The sequence below is a fragment of the Mobula hypostoma genome, chromosome 11, assembly GCF_963921235.1.
Source record: "Mobula hypostoma chromosome 11, sMobHyp1.1, whole genome shotgun sequence".
Taxonomy (NCBI): Eukaryota; Metazoa; Chordata; class Chondrichthyes; order Myliobatiformes; family Myliobatidae; genus Mobula; species Mobula hypostoma.
The window spans coordinates 41763585-41769066 of record NC_086107.1 but is presented as its reverse complement, the minus strand read 5'-3'; positions in this window follow the sequence as shown (position 1 = coordinate 41769066).

Here is a 5482-nt window from a genome sequence, read left to right as displayed (position 1 = left end):
TTAGGAAAAACTTCTTCACACAGAGAGTGGTGAATCTGTGGAATTCTCTGCCACAGGAAACAGTTGAGGCCAGTTCATTGGCTATGTTTAAGAGGGAGTTAGATACGGCCCTTGTGGCTACGGGGATCGGGGGTATGGAGGGAAGGCTGGTGCAGGGTTCTGAGCTGGATGATCAGCCATGATCATAATAAATGGCGGTGCAGGCTCGAAGGGCCGAATGGCCTACTCCTGCACCTATTTTCTATGTTTCTATGTTTCTAAGAGAGATGGGCTTATCAGTATATTGTGAAAGTGCAAACCTGCTGATTATTTTGACAGACTTGGAAATCTTCCAACAGGCCTTGTCAGTCCCATTAAATCAAGTAATATTGGTTTGAAAAATCGTTGTTTTGTATCAATTGTGCAAAAAAAAACCTCCATGGAGATCGAAAGAGCACACTATATAACTCTAATTTAGGAATTGCCCAAATCTTAATTACTTAGATCATAGAACATAGAACAGTACAGTACAGGAACAGGCCCTTCAGCCCACAGTGTTGTGCTGAACCAACTAAAAAGCAAATCAAAAACAGCCAAACTCTTATCCTTCCTACCTATGCAATGCACATATCCCTCCATCATCTTTAAATGCATATGGCTATCTAAACATCTCTTAAAAGCCTCTAATATATTTGCCTCCACCACCACACCAGGCAACGTATTTCAGGCATTCAGCACTCTCTGAGTAAAAAAAATCTTATCTCTCAAAACGCTGAGCCAATACCAACTGTCCTGGAGAAGCCATCAAGAGCCTCGGACGTTGGTACAATGCAGACCTCAAAGACACAGAGCAGGTGGAACAACTAAGGCAGTGGCCTCAAGCTAATCAACAACACGGCTCTCCCAGGGAGGGTGAAGCTTTGGTGCTTTCAGTTTGGACTGCTGCCCCAACTTATGTGGCCAATTACCATCTATGAGGTCACTATGTCTCATGCAAATTGGTTGGAGAGGCTGGTGAACTCACATGTGAGGAAGTGGCTTGGGCTACCAAGATGCCTTAGCAGCATACGACTTTACGGGAATGGAGCCTTTCTCTGCCAATTTCTAGCCTGGTGGAGGAATATAAATGTGCCAAAGCAAGGCTGGAAATGACACTCAAAAAATCTCGGGACCCAAACGTAAGGGGCGTTGCTCCTGCTCTAGCAACAGGGAAGAAATGGACCCCAGCCGCAGCAGTACTGGACGCAGAAGCCACCCTCCGACACCGGGACATAATGGGCTATGTCCATCAGGGCAGAGGAGGCTTTGGCCTTGGCGTGATGAAACCTACCTGGCAAAAGGCTACTACAACTGAACGCCAGCACCTGGTGGTGGAGGAGGTGTGCCACCAAGAAGCAGCCAGATGTGCCAAAGCAATATCCCAAGCCAAGCAAGGCTGCTGGATGAGGTGGGAGGGTGTTGAGAGGAGGAAGATCACATGGAGTGAGCTGTGGAGCATGGAGTCAAACAGATTGAGCTTCAACATCAGAGCAACATATGATGTCCTGCCCTCTCCTGCAAACCTAAATCTTTGTATGGGAGAGGATCCAGCCTGTCCTCTGTGAGCAGTTCCGGCATCCCTCAAGCACATCTCGGTTAGTTGCAAGACCAGCCTAACACAAGGCAGATACACCTGGCGACACAACCAAGTACTGAGGTGTTTGGCAGCTGAACTTGAGGGTAAGAGTAATCAATGCCAGGCCTCTCAATGCCCAGACAACGGTCCCACAACTACCATCCTTCATCCAGGAAGGAGAGAAACCGGGGGCTAACCCCTTGCTTCGCGACTCATGCCCACTGAGTGCAGCCAGGGACTGGGAAATGCATGTTGTTTTAGGCCAGAAACTTACCTTCCCATCTGAAATTGCAATGACCAACCTGCGGTCTGACCTGGTCCTTTGGTCCAACTCCCGTCAGCGCATCTTTATCAATGAGCTGACAGTCCCCTGGGAGGATGCTGTGGATGAGGCTTACAGACGGAAAAGGCTGTGATATGCCAACCTTGCAGTTGAAGCAGAGGACCGAGGCTGGAACGTAAAAGTGCGCCCAGTCGAGGTGGGGTGTAGGGGCTTTGTAGCCAGTTCCACCATAAGGCTGCTGAGGGAAGTAGGGGTCGGAGAGCAGGCCCAGAGGAAGGCAATCAAAGCACTTGCTAATGCCACTGAAATGAGCAGTCACTGGCTGTGGCTGAAGAGAAGGGATGCTGTCTGGGCTGCCGAGTGACCATCTAGAGACTAACCATGTGACACACACCCAGGACTGATCAGCCTGTGGTGGGCCTGCCTCGGCTGAGGGTGTCTCAAGATAAGAAGCCGAAACACCCAGTGATGTCGAGGTACACAACTGAAGATGTGTCGTAATGGTAGTAACATCACCTGGTGGACATCTTTAAGAACTACTTCCACTCAAGTCAAGTGCAGTGCAGAAACTTTAGGGATTGTAACATCCAGTCCTATTAATCAAACCATTTGAACCTACCCCCTTTCACCTTCAAAGCATGCCCTCAGGTATTAGACGTTTCAACCCTGGGAAACAGATGGTCACTGTCTAAGCCTATCTATGCCCTCATAATTTTATCATTATAATCAGATCAGCCCTCGATCCCCTGCAGTTTGTCTACCAGGAGCACAGTGGAGTCAACGATGCTGTCATCTACCTGTTAAACAGAGCCTACTCCCATTTGGATAAGCTGGGCAGCATTGTTAAGGTCATGGTTTTTGATTTCTCAAGTGCCTTCAATAACTTACAACTCTCATTGCTGGGAGAAATGCTCCCTTCAATGCAGATTGTTACTTCCATTGTACCCTGGATAATGGACTACCTGACTGGCAGACCACGGGATGTGCAGCTTCGGAACTGTGTGTCAGACATGGCTATAAGCAGCCCTGGGGCCCCACAGGGGACTGTATTGGCTGCCTTCCTGCTTACGCTGTATACCTTGCACTTTAAATACAACACTGAGTCATGGCATCTGTAGAAATTCTCTGATGACTCAGTAATAGTTGGGTATATTAAGGGAGGATGGGAGGATAAATACAGGGCCTTGGAGGAGGACTTTGTCAAACGGTGCAAGCTGAATCACCTGCTGCTCAACATCAGTAAGACAAAGGAGATGGTGATGGACTTTAGGAAGACTAAGCCTGCATTGCTCCCTGTTACTATTGACGGTGAGGATGTGGATATAGAGAGGACCTACAAGTACCTGGGGATCCACTTGGAAAACAGACTTAAGTGTAGCACCAACACAGAGGCTGGGTACAAGAAGGGCCAGAGTTGCCTCTATTTTCTGAGGAGACTGAGGTACTTTGTAGTATGCAGGCCTCTCCTTCACATGTTCTACCAGTCTGTCATCACCAGTACAATCTTCTAAGTGGTGGTGTGCTGAGGCAATGGCATCAACACAGGTGATGTCAACAGGCTCAATAAACTGATTAGAAAGGCTGGTCCTGTTGTGTCCTCCAGTGTGTCCAGTTTGACTTCTACAACAAAACCAGCCTTTCTAATCAGAAGTCAAACTGGACACACTGAAGGCTGTGGTAGAACAAAGGACCCTATGGAAAATCCTGGCAATTCTGGACAGTGTTTCTCACTCTCTGCATGCCACCTTGGTTGAACAGACAAGCACTTTTAGTAATAGACTAAGACAACTGCATTGTTCCAAGGAGTACTATATGAGGTCATTCTCACCCTCGGCCACTAGGCTCTATTATGAGTCAACCTATAGCCAGGGAAGTGAAGACACCATCCTGTTAGACTGTTCGAGGTAACTTTTTTTTTCTTTCTACTTTTCTTCTAATATTTATATTTGTGCACTTGTAATGCTACTGTGACACTGTAATTTCCTTTGGGATCAATAAAGTATCTATCTTTCTCTCTACCTAAACCTCGATCGGATCTCCCCTCAGCCACAGCAGCTCCAGAGAAAACAACCTAAGTTGATCTTACCCCTCGTGCTGGGACATGCTCTCTAATCTAGGTAGCATCCTGGTAAAATTCTTCTGCACTCTCTCCAAAGCCTCGACATCCTTCCTGTGGGGCGACCAAAACTGTCTGCGATACTTCAAATGCTGCCTATCCAACATAACCTCTTGACTTTTGAAACTCGGTGCCTTGATTAATAAAAGCAAACATTCCAGAAGCCTTCTAAACCACCTTACCGACTTGTGCAGTCACTTTCAAGGAGCTATAAACTTGGATCCCAATATCTCTCTGCTCATCAACACTGTTAAAGATCTTGCCCTTAACAGTGTACTATCTCCTTGCATTTGCCCTCCCAAGGTGCAACAACTTTGTGTTAAGCTTCATCTACCATTTCTCTGGCTATATCTGCATCTGATCTATATTGTGTTATATTCTTTGCCAGTCTTCTACACCATCCATAATTTCAGCAATCTAGATATGACCCACAAACTTATTAAAACACCCACCTATATTTTCATTCATATACTGTACGTCACAAACAGCAGAGGTGCCAGCACAGATCCCTGTCAAACGCCATACTAAAGTCCATGTAGACAACATCCACTGCCCTACCCTCATCAATCTCTCTTGTCACCTTTTCAAAATACTTAATCAAGTTGTTAAGACATGAACTGCCAAGCACAAAGCCATACTGTCTCTCCCTAATTAGGCCATGGATTTCCAAATGCTTACATATCCTATCTCTAAGAATTTTCTCTAACAATTTCCCCACAACTGACGGGAGACTCGCCAGTCTATAGTTCCCAGGATTTTCCTTTGTTCCTTTCTTAAACAGAGGTCCAACATTAACCACTCACCTGTGTCTAGAGAGGACATGAAGATGCCGGTCAAAGCCCCAGCAATCTCGTCTCTTGCCTCTCTCAATAAGCTGGGGTTAATCCTATCAGGCCTTGGGAAATTATCCACCTTAGAACTCATTTAGAGGCCCAACACTTCTTCCTCCTTGACCTCCAAACGCCCGAACATATTTATACACTCCGCACTGATCTCCTGGTCCTCCATATCCTTTGGTAAATACTGGAGCACTCATTAAGTATCTCACTCATATTCTCCGCATTCAAGCAAATGCTCCCCCCTTTGTGTGGCCACCCTTTCCCTTGTTATCCTCTTACTGTTGGTGTATGTATAGAATGCCTTCGATTCACATTAATCCTACCTGCCAAGGACTTCTTATGGCCCCTTCTGGCAGTTCTAATTCCCTTCTTTAGTTACGTTCTGGTTTCTTTATATGTGGTTTGGTTGATCCTAACTTCTGAAGCTTTACATACTTTTCCTTTTCTTTCTTGACTAAATTCATCATCTCTCTGGACACCTAAGGTTCTCTTCTCTTTCTATCCCTATCCTTTCTTCTAATAGGAACATATCTTCTTGTACCCTGTGCAATTGATCTTTAAACACCCTCCACATGTCTGATGTGGACTTGCCAGAATAAATGTGTTCCCAATTAGCTTCCTTAGTTCCTCATAATTTGCCCTACTCCAAT